The sequence below is a fragment of the Bubalus kerabau genome, chromosome 3 (assembly GCF_029407905.1).
Source record: "Bubalus kerabau isolate K-KA32 ecotype Philippines breed swamp buffalo chromosome 3, PCC_UOA_SB_1v2, whole genome shotgun sequence".
Classification (NCBI taxonomy): domain Eukaryota; kingdom Metazoa; phylum Chordata; class Mammalia; order Artiodactyla; family Bovidae; genus Bubalus; species Bubalus kerabau.
In genome coordinates, this window is record NC_073626.1 from 108,435,667 (window position 1) to 108,448,438 (window position 12,772).

Here is a 12,772-nt window from a genome sequence, read left to right on the forward strand (position 1 = left end):
AGAGCCACTTAAGACTGTCAAGGTCAAATGGTATATAGACATAAATAGAGAATCATTGGATATATTACGACTTTAAGAGAATATAACTTCTGCACTCATTTATGTTTATTTCAGGTCATTCTACTTAGAATATTCTGAAAAGAAATTATTTAAACTTTCTGTCCTAATTAGCTCAGCCTTCACCAATGAACACAAACATTTTAGAGGTCATTATTACTCCTATCTACATTTTTACAGTACACTGACCTATATGCTACTTAAATTCTGGAGTTTTAATTTCATTGTCATTATTGCAGTTTTCCAAATGACACCAGATATAGATTACTGCCAAGTAAGGCTTGTTATCAGCCTACTGGGGTTATGATGTACTACAGACAGTAGTATTCTGTTAAGGCCAAAGTCATTTATTTCATGTGGCTAGTGTACAGCACACATAATGCAAAAGAAAACCTGAATATTGACAATAATACAGAAAAAATGCACAAGTATTCTTTTTAGCATTTACGTTGCAGTTACATCTCCACATTTAACACTTTTCAATTTATTTTACCATAATGAAAAGAGTAACCATCATTTCTCCTATAATGAGGAGTAGTATAATTGTGTAGATTAATTTTAATGTAGATTCATGATCTTCATATGTTTAAAATATGTGTAATATGCACATTTTAAATTTATAAATTGCGCTGGAAAAATGTGGTGACTGTATAATTTAAAATTCATATAATACTTCACAAAAGTAAAATCTTAGAATTTATATTCTCCTGCTAAAGCTGAAACTCCAGTACTTTGGCCACCTCACGTGAAGAGTTGACTCATTGGAAAAGACTCTGATGCTGGGAGGGATTGGGGGCAGAAGGAGAAGGGGACGGCAGAGGATGAAATGGCTGGATGACATCACCAACTCGATGGACGTGAGTCTGAGTGAACTCTGGGCGTTGGTGATGGACAGGGAGGCCTGGCGTGCTGCGATTCATGGGGTCGCAAAGAGTTGGACATGACTAAGTGACTGAACTGAACTGTACTGAATTTCAGATTTTGTCTTCCCCACTTGCTGGTGAACTATAATTCTGAAAATCAGAATACCTACAATACGAGCTACTTCAACAAAAGTTCATCCTGATCTTAGAAGTTTGTGAATTCCTATAGAATTTATCCCTATCAAGAGCCAAAATATTTGTTTAAAAAATAACTTCTTTGGGTTTCAAAAGCAGTCAAATGAAAAGACAAACATACAAAAGCTTTTGGTTCATTAACAAGTTAATCACGTATGGTTCTGCCTTGGAGTGACCACCTACTCCTGTGAACTTTCTATAACAACTTCCTTGTCCCTGAAAGATCTCTAGGATGTTCTATGTGAACGCTCAATAATGTCTGACTCTTTGTGAACCCATGGACTGTAGCCTGCCAGGCTCCTCTTGCCATGGGTTTCTCTAGACAAGAATACTGGAGTGGGTTGCCATTCCTTCTCCAGGGCAATCTTCCCAACTCAGGGATTGAACCTGCATCTCTTGTGTCTCCTGCATTGGCAGTCAGATTCTTTACCACTACACCACCTGGGAAGCCCCTGAGACTTACTATTAAAGGCAAATTGCAAATCTCTTTCTTCCTTTCAAAGAGGCGGTCTTAACTTAAAGTATGAGAATTCAACTACAAAAAAAAAGTATGGGTCCAGTAAGAAAAAATAAATAAATAAAGTTGGCATTTACAAGTATATTTTCACAGGCTAAGATAGTATCTTGGTAGAAGTGCTCATCTAATTGTTAAAATATTGAAGTTTCTAAATGTGTCTCAATGATACTCTACATAGATGGTGGTGCCAAAGAGAGTAACCAAGGGCACATAAGATTGTAGCTGCTCATTAAAATTTTTGGATTCAAGTCTTTTCAATTGCACAAATAAAATTTTTTTCTACTTCTGTCATATACATCTTGACTGTCATTCAACTAAAATGTAAGTCAAACCATTTTAAGGGGGAAAAGGAGGGGGAAATAGAAAAATAGGCCTAACATAGTTGGCTGCCAAGCTAAATATCTTAGTCTTTCATTTTCTTTGAAAATGTGATTGGCATTTTAATAGACAGGAATCACTCATAGACATAGGCTATTTAACAGAAACATTATTTGATAATTTTTGGTCTTGGTTTCAAGCCAAACTAAACTTGTTACTTTTTAAAAATCCTCAGCAGAGCTTTTTATGTGCTTATGTGCATTTTCTAGACTAGACTTTAAAACGTTTTCCTTTGATTTCATGGCATCAGGTCAGTTCAGCTGCTCAGTCGTGTCCAACTCTTTGCGAACCCATGGACTGCAGCATGCCAGGCCTCCCTGTCCATCACCAACTCCCAGAGTTTACTCAAACTCATGTCCACTGAGTCGGTGATGCCATCCAACCATCTCATCCTCTGTCATTCCCTTTTCCTCCAACCTTCAATCTTTCCCAGCATCTTTCCATAGCAAAATGCATAACTGTTTTTTGTCTAGTTTGTTTTCATCTATATCAAGGAGAATAAATTTTCAAATTGTAAGACAGAACAAACACTCATGAGATAATTGAAGTAAAAAAGAGATGAGGAAATTATATGAAAACAGAGAGTTCCTATAAATGATTTCAAGCCTCTTCTTCAGAAAAAAACATTTACCTCCCAGGACATGAAAATGTTATTTCAGAACACTTTATTCTTTGGAGAATGGTAACAAACAGAAGATATAGAAGAAGATTGGAAATTTTTGTAAAATTTCTTGTAAAATTGTAAAATTTTTCTGATTGTTAAAATATCAAAAATGATATACATGTAGTATTATTGCTAGGCAAGCATATAGACTATTAGTAGAAAGTAAAAGTGAAGTCACTCAGTCATGTCCGACTCTTTGCAACCCCATGGACTTTAGCCTATCAGGCTTCTCCGTCCATGTGATTTTCCAGGCAAGAGTGCTGTAGTGGATTGCCATTTGCTTCTTCAGGGGATCTTCCCGATCCAGGAATCGAACCCAGGTCTCCTGCATTGCAGGCAGACGCTTTACCTTCTGAGCCACCAGGAAGCCCCCTGGTTGGCTCAGAATCCTCTTAGTCATTAAGTAGATAGTTGTGGGATTATAAGAGAAAGTCTATTATTGAAGAACAAATTGCATTCACCAAAGTATAAATAAATAATAATACATTCTAATCCAATCTCATTTTATTTTTTTTATACTATTAATCTGGGTAGAAGAATCATGGTTGTTAAGATATGGTGTATCAATTTTATTATTTTCATATCAGCAATTAATATAATGGATCTTAATAGTCCAAAAAGGGAAATTATGAAAGATAAAATTAGCTGCATTTTATAACTGGTTGAATAGCAAGTTTCTGGAAAAGTGCTGCTTAATTGATTGATGAAAATCTATAGGATCCTTCTGTATCCTCTGCTTTAGTCAAGCATTTTCAAAAATCTTAGTGATGACTTAAAAGAAAAGAAAAATGACATTTCTAGATTATTATAAAGCAATGAGGAATAGTGAATATGATAAGTAACAGAAGGAAGCAAAGTCAAATATAACATAGCTAAATTTAGATTTATAAAAGCACATTTTCATATCATCACCTCCACTTTTTCCTGACCCATTTAGTCATCACCTCATCCAGATATTCTGATACATGCAGTAAGACGTGCTTCACCACACATACATACCAGCTCCTCACTGCCTCAGGAATTCTATCTGTGTTTGTTAAGGGTTTTGCTTACTACCTTTATTTAATCTGGGCATTAACAGACAGCCATCATTCCCTAACACCCTAACACTCTTCCTCTTTTTTTCATGATCAAAACCTATCTGCTGTCTCCAGTACCCCTGGTATGTCACCCATTCACACACACACATCACAGTATTTCTATGGGGTTCTAGGAAAATAAAAAGATGACAGAGATTGATGTGGTTTACAAGATCACAGGATTTGGAGGGATTTTACTGGTATTATTGAAATAGGAAGGAAGGGGGCAGGCCACAACTTTTGAAAGAATGACATAGCTTGAGGACATAACATAAACCAATTAGAATCAAAGGGGTCCAAGATGGCAGACAAATCAATTTCAACTAGACCTTGATCCTTAATCAGCAAGCTAAATGACACACCCAGAGGTGCCTTGACAGCTTCAAGACACCACCAACAGACCATAGAGTGGGTGGTGGCCCAATTCCTGGAAATCACCACCCCTTCCCCAAAATAGTTGGGATAATCCTCCCACTCATTAGCTTAGGAAATTATCCAGGTCATGAAAACTAATTGCCACATTTTACCACTGTGCTAGCCCTCTGTGATGGCCCACATTTTGTCTGTGGAGTGTTTCTCTCTGAATAAATCCGCTTCTTACCTATCACTATGTCTCTCACTGAATTCTTTCTGCAATGAGTCATCAAGAACCTGAGCTTCATTAGGCCCTGAAACCAGGTATATGATCTCAGTTGGAAGACTTTTGCCTGAGTTAGGGTCCCAAACTGGGCTTAGGCTGGGTTCAAGTCCCAGCATGTGGGTTCAAGTCCCAATCTTAGGTGAATGGTGGTTTCATTATAATGTTGATTCACAATGCACTGGAGCCATCTATAGCTGTCTGCAGCCTGGCTGTCTGAGGTATATTTTGAACAAGGTTATATAACATAGAAAAACATCTAAAGATTGCGTATTTTAAAATGATTTCTAGTTAAAATGTATCCTGCCATGATAAAAACCCACTTTTCACAATAATCTGTAAAGGTAGTACCTAGAGAGGGAAGAAAGTGTGCCTACCTGTGTCTGAAATGTTGGTACATAGAAATTATGAGATACAATCATCTCTTCTTGAGGGCTCTTGGTATATTCTGACATAAAATTGATATACATGAGCAAGGAAAAGACAACAATTGAATTAGACTTTATTTTTTATTGTTTTAGTATTAAGGCTATATTTGAGTCTTTTCTGCTGTCTAGCATGTATATATATGTGTGTGTGCATGCTCAGTTGTGTTTGACTCTGTGACACCATGATCTGTAGCCTCCCAGGCTCCTCTGTCCATGGGATTCTCCGGGAAAGTATACTGGAACAAGTTACAATTTCCCTCTCTAGGAGATCTTCCCAAACGAGGGATCAAACCCATATCTCCTGTGCTTCCTGCACTGGCAGGCTGAATCTTTACCACTGAGACACCTGGGAAGTCTCATGTGAGATGAATTCGAACATTGAAAAAAAATGCTGTGTCTCACTTAAGGGAAAGTTAGAGAGGAAATTTATTGACTTTGTTTTATTGACTATGCCAAAGCCTTTGACTGTATGGATCATAATAAACTGTGGAAAATTCTGAAAGAGATGGGAATACCAGACCACCTGACCTGCCTCTTGAGAAACCTATATGCAGGTCAGGAAACAACAGTTAGAACTGGACATGGAACAACAGACTGCTTCCAAATAGATAAAGGAGTATGTCAAGGCTATATATTGTCACCCTGCTTATTTAATTTATATGCAGAGTACGTCATGAGAAATGCTGGTCTGGTTGAAGCACAAGCTGGAATCAAGATTGCCGGGAGAAATATCAATAACCTCAGATATGCAGATGACACCACCCTTATGGCAGAAAGTGAAGAGGAACTAAAAAGCCTCTTGATGAAAGTGAAAGAGGAGAGGGAAAAGGTTGACTTAAAGCTCAACCATCAGAAAACTAAGATCACCACATCCAGTCCCATCACTTCATGGGAAATGGATGGGGAAACAGTGGAAACAGTGTCAGACTTTATTTTTGGGGGCTCCAAGATCACTGCAGATGGTGATTGCAGCCATGAAATTAAAAGACGCTTACTGCTTGGAAGGAAAGTTATGACCAACCTAGACAGCATGTTAAAAAGCAGAGACATTACTTTGTCAACAAAGGTCCATCTATTCAAAGCTATGGGTTTTCCAGTAGTCATATATGGATGTGAAAGCTGGACTATAAAGAAAGCTGAGTGCCGAAGAATTGATGCTTTTGAACTGTGGTGCTGGAGAAGACTCTTGTGAGTCCCTTGGACTGCAAGGAGATCCAACCAGTCCATCCTAAAGCAGACCAGTCCTGGGTGTTCATTGGAAGGACTGATGCTGAAGCTCAAACTCCAATACTTTGGCCACCTGATGCAAAGAGCTGATTCATTTGAAAAGACCCTGATGCTGGGAAAGATTGAGGGCAGGGGGAGAAAGGGTTGACAGAGGATGAGATGGTTGGATGGCATCACCGACTCAACAGACATGGGTTTGCTTGGACTCCAGGAGTTGGTGATGGACAGGGTGGCTTGGCGTGCTGCGGTTCATGGGGTTGCAAAGAGTCAGACATGACTGAGTGACTGAACTGAACTGACTGAGAGAGGAAATATGTACAGGTAAGAAGAAATGGTGGTTTTATCTAATGGAGGAGAGCACAAAGGTAGATGGTTTTGATAAGCCCAGAGTTGTAGACAATAGAGGAAGAAATGCTGTCAAATGTAAATTTAACTCCAGATTTGAAGAGAAGGAATGAGAACCCCCTCCAGTATTCTTGACTGAAGAATTCCATGGACAGAGGATCCTGATGGCCACAGTCCAGGGCATTGCAAAGAGTCGGACATGATTGAGTGACTTGCACTTTGCAGATCATGCTGCCCTGAGCCACACTTCTATGGCACATGCGGATAACCTAATTTATCAAACAGCCAGTTTCCATTAAATGACAAGAAATGTAAAGGACTCAGTACGGTGTCTGACTCTATTGAGTTTTGCTAGTGCCTTTTTGGAGGGATAATCACTGCTAACTCTTGAGACTTTGCTGCATCAAATATCAGCAATTAATGTCATTTCAATTTCATATACTTTTCTTTGTCTGAATTTAGCAGCTGTACTTAGAAGCTGAAATTTCTTGTGCCATCCTTGATGTTAAGCACATGAAATTATTTAAAATTGGGGATGTCTGTCTCATTCATTGCATTCAGGGTATCACCGTTTAAAACAGATTCCGACAACTTGAACTGGTTTATAAGTCAGCAGTTCTTTTTTCTTCTCAAGTTTTGACATCATGTAAATGAGCAACAGCTGATAGAAACAAGAATGTTCATAGCCTAAAGAAATAAAAAAGAGGAAAAATCTTATTTATATTATTTTGAGGATGGGACTGGATCCAGGGGTAAAAATGATTGGATGAATATCACTTAAACCTAAGATCCCACCAGGTGCAGAATCACTGGTGCTGAACAATCAGAGTGCTAACACCTACATCCAGGGATGCTGCACAGGAAATTTGTGTGGCCACTACAAGTTTCTGCTATAATCTTGTGGATATTGTCTAATACATGATATGCTCTTTTGTCATTGTTGTTTAGTGGCTACGTCAAGTCTAACTCTTAAAGACCCCGTGAACTGTAGCCTGCCAGGCTTCTCTCTCCATGGGATTGTCCAGACAAGAGTATGGGAGTGGTTGCCATGTCCTTCTCTAGAGGACCTTCCTGACCCAGGGATCAAACCTGCATCTCTCGCATTGGCAGGCAGTTTCTTTGCCACTGAACCACCAGTGCAGCCCTATATACTCTGTAGGGATCGTTAAAAATGTTCACATGAATTTTTTTTTTAATTTTTAGAAGTGTAGAAAATGTATAATTGAAACTTCTAATCCGCCACTGTCATTTTAAGGATGGGACCAAAAGAGGTTAAATAATTTCCTTCAAGTTACAGGTAAGTCAGTGACTGGGCTGGAACCAGAATTCAGATACCTGCATTCACAAATGTAGTGTCATTTCCCCTGCACCAGAGTTCACTATCTTTTAATATAATTTATATCCTACAAATCTTGCTTGTTCCAGATTGGGGATTTCACAGTAGAATTTAAGTATTGTGATTCTTTTCCTCTTCCAGTCTTTGTTGTCACTCCAGGATCTCAGTTCTGAACTTTTTCTCTCCTTCAAAACTTGTTATTCTGCTACTTTTCATTATCTAAGTGATTCTTTACCTGCTGTTTGTCTGCAGCTGTGCCCCATCCTTATTTAGTTCTCAACCAGACTTATAAACAGCACAATGTGCAGGGTGCTTGGTCTTTATAACTCATTCCCCAATATTCCCTGGAGGATATGTGAGTGGCCAAAACCACTAAGCTAGATGAACTTGGAAAGCCAGGCTTTCTGAAAGAGAGAGCAATGTGGAAGTGAATTGTTTTTCTCTAGGAATACAGAATTCAAAATAGCCCTGTGGCTTTTGTTTCTGTGTTTGAGCATCCCCCCCACTTCAGACACTTGTGAACATGAACAAAGGAATAAGAGGAAAAATCTGATGCCTATCAGTATTAATGGGTCTCTTTTTTCCACCTGGGTCATAGTTACATATAGTAGTCTGTGTGACCTAACGTCTGTGCCAAGCTAGCAAACACAGTTTATCAGTATAAATATGTCCTTGTATTAAAAAAAAAAAATCTGCGCACCTAGGCTGTGCCAATTTGTATTGCAGAACGTACAATAGAAGTATCACAATGGGTTAGGAATCTTTATCTTTTTTTTTTTAATTAGGAAACATGACTGCACATAATACTTAATGAATTCAGCACTTTGAATATGCATGATTAAAACAGATGCATCAAAGATTTTGCCAAGGTAGTTATGTATATGTTGTTTCTGTGAAAATTTACAAACTTCACAATTAACCCATGAAAAGAGTGGCATGCATTTTAAATATAACTGCTATTACTTTAGCAAAAGAAAATTTAATATGTGAATTGTGAAACTGATTTTAATTTATAAGAAGATTATAAGGAAGCTGTTAGTCTTCCAACATTTTTTGGGTTAGTGAGAATTGTAATACTAAATACGTTTTTGCATCTTTTAGACTTCATGTGTGTGTGTGCTAGGTCACTTCAGTTGTGTCTGACTCTTTGTGACCCCATGGACTGTAGCCTGCCAGCCTCCCTCATCCATAGTATTTTTCCAGGCAAGAAAATTAGAGTGGGTTGCTGTGCTCTCCTCCTGGGGATCTTCCCAACCCAGGGATCAAACTCATGTCTCTTACTGCTCCTCCATTGGCAGGCAGGTTCTTTACCACTAGCACCACCTCAGAATCCCTTTAGACTTCATTCCATTTTGCAATTGAGTATAAATAATAATAGGAACTTAGACATTTTAAATAGGGGGTAAAGAGAAACTAATAAATTTAGTAGTAAGAGATTAAGTATCCATAAAGGAACAGAAAATAAATGTAGTTCTTCAAAAATATTTTTTATACGATCAAGCCTCTAGACTAGCTCTATCTTTATTAATTGAGAGTTATGTTTTAAAATGTCATGGTTGACACATAATTCTCATTCTTAAATTGGCCTTGAAATGCTTGGGCTTCTACCTGTCTGATGACAGTTCAACTATATAGTCCCTGAGCAGAGAATAACAAATTTTGAAAGTTTATAAGCTCACCACATTTGCTTCTAATGAGGGCAGACTAGAAAGGAAATATTATCAAGGGATGGTCTAAGGCTGTGTTCCTTGGGTGATATTTTGTTATTTGGGAATTGATTTGGGAAAAAGATGCAATTGGATTGTGGATTGCAGAGCAAAATATTAAAGGACATTTGAAAGACAAAATCCACAGATGAAACTGTCACCCAAACAATTTAATCTTAACTATGAATTACAGAAACAAAGCCTATAAGCAATGGGTGACTCTGACCACGTATTATGATAAAGAAAGGATACTTTAAAAGGAAGTCTGGGATGTCAAGGTGAAATGTTACAGTGGTTTTCAATGCAAGCTACATATTAGAAGCATCTGTGGAGGTTTTAACGCTACAAATGATTGGGCTCTATTACTCAGGAATACTGAAATCGACTTCTCTTGATAATTGGGGCCCCTGCACCTGTATTTCTTTAAAGCTCCACTGGTGATTTTGATGAGCAGCCAAATTTAAGAACCACCTGGGCTAGAAAAATTCCTTGAAGTGGCTGGAGTATTGCCACAGTGGTTCTCAATATAGCACCTGCAAAATTACCCAAAGTGGAGAGGAAGCCATTATAGGTGTCCTGCCATGCTGTACGGAGAAGCTAATTCACTTTAGCATCAAAGTTCTTGTGACTAATATGTAACTGGCATGTTTTTCTTTGGAAAACAAATCAAGCGGAAGAAAATGCTGAATATTATTTGCCCCCTTATTGTTGGTTTTTGTGAGTGCATGCTCAGTTGCTCAGTTTTGTCTGCCTCTTTGGGACCCCATGGACTGTAGCCTGCTAGGTTCCTCTCCATTAAATTTTCCAGACAGGAATACTGGAGTGAGTTGCCATTTCATTCTCCAGGGGATCTTCCTAAGCCAGGGATCGAACTGGTGTCTCTTGAGTCTTCTGCATTGGCAGGCAGATTCTTTACCACTGTGCCATATCACTGAAAAGGAATATTACCATAGACACTTCCCACTTTAAATGATTGTTGAATGAATAAAATGAATTTAACATCCTGAATCATCCTTGATTTTTTGTGTTTCTGTATCAAATATTCTTATTCTACCAACAAATTATTTTCTTAATAATTTGGAGCTTTTCAAAATGCAGTGTATTTAACATGTAGATCTGAAAGAATTCATTAAAAACAATTTTGAAAAGCTACTTTTTGATAAACACTGCTAAGCTTATAGTTACTGTAATTATATGACACATTCCCTAGTCTACTATTACTATAGTGTGGCTATGCATTATAAATATTGTTGATTAATATTATAGCAAGTTCACACAAGAGGCGAGTCTAAACATGGACTTCACCAGATGGTCAATACCGAAATAAGATTGATTATATTCTTTGCAGTCAAAGATGGAGAAGCTCTATACAGTCAGCAAAAATAAGGAGCTGACTGTGGCTTAGATCATGAAATCCTTATTGCAAAATTCAGGCTTAAATTGAAAAAAGTAGGGAAAACCAATAGGCCATTAAAGTATGACCTAAAACAATTCTCTTTTGATCATGATCATACAGTGGAAGTGACAAATAGATTCAAGGGATTAAATCTGATAGAGTAGATCTTCATAGATCTGAAGCACTATGGCCAGAGGTTGATAACATTGTACAGGAAGTGGTGATCAAAAGGATCCCCAAGAAAAAGAAATGCAAAAAGGCAAAATGGCTATCTAAGGAGGCCTTACAAATAGCTGAGAAAGAAGAGAAGTGAAAAGCAAAGGAGAAAAGGAAAGATATATCCATCGAATACAGATTTCCAAAGACTAGCAAGGAGGGATAAGAAAGCTTTCCTAAGTGAACAATGCAAAGAAATATAGGAACACAATAGAATGAGAAACACTAGAGATCTCTTCAAGAAGATTAGAGATACCAAGGGAACATTTCATACAAAGTTGGGCACAACAAAGGACAGAAACGGTAAGGACTTAACAAAAGCACAGAATATTAGGAAGAGGTGGCATATTTTGAAAATTATCAATTATCAAAGAACTGTTTGAGTTTCTGGAGTCATTCAGCAAATTCCCATTGGCTATCTGTTTTACATATGGTAATATAAGTTTCCATGTTATGCTCTATGAATTATGATGTTTTTGAGGTGTGGTGCTGGAGAAGACTTTTGAGAGTCCCTTGGACTGCAAGGAGATCAAACCAGTCAATCCGAAAGAAATTCAATCCTAAATATTCATTAGAAGGACTGATGCTGAAGCTGAAGCTGTAATACTTTAGCCACCTGTTGGGAAGAGCTGACTCATTAGAAAAGACCCTGATACTGGGAAAGACTGAAGGCAGGAGGAGAAGGGGATGACAGAGGATGAGATGATTAGATGGCATCACTGACTCACTGGGCATGAGTTTGAGCAAGCTCCCGGAGATAGTGAAGGACAGGAAGCCTGGTGTGCTTTCTTGCAATGGATTGCAAAACATTGGGCATGACTGAGCAACTGAACATCAACAAAGTTCACATATGGTCTCCTAAATCTTTGAATGTAAAATTTAATCATTTTATATTTGGAAAATAAAGATCCTACTATCTGTTGAGGTGTTATCAACAAAATTGTTCAACTCAAAAATATTTAAAACAGTGATTAGTCACTTAAGATTTAAAACTACAAATGACACATAATACACTTGTAGAATGAATGAAATAATATTTCCCTAAAGAGTAATTCATTTCACTTCTAGGGATTCTGTTCCAAAATGTTTGCCCAGGAGGAGCACCACTGAAAATGGATTTTGTCAGCTCAAAGAAAAAGAAGGATTTATGTGCAGAGAGAGCAGTAAAATAAAATCATATTTGTTCCCACAACATATTTAGGGGATGATTAGTAAACAGCTATAGTTGGAGTGTATGTGAATATACTTAAAGATTGAGCAAGACGGCAGGCTCATAAGCAAATTGGATATTACAGTATTAATAGTTCAGATAATACTTATCGTAAAGATTTTTTAAAGCTATCAATGTTTGAGAAGTGTAACCGTGAAAGCAGTGCACAGATCTGATTAGATAAGCAAAAACTGGGTGGCAAGAAAACACAAATATTCCACGTAAAACTGTAAAAAAGGAGGGTTGATTCAAGAGATTTTGCAAGTAGAATCATCAGGACTCAGTGGCCACCTAGGAAATGCAATAGAATGCGGTAGATTTGGGGACATTAATGACTATAATTTCAAGACAAACACACAACCCACATTCGGGCAGAGTTGATGGAACCAAATGAGTTCTCTCTTGAACAATGTGTTATGTGCTAAGTCGCTTCAGTTGTGTCTGATTCTTTGTGACCCCATGGCCTGGAGCCTGCCATGCTCCTCTGTCCATGGGACTCTCCAGGCAAGAATACTGGA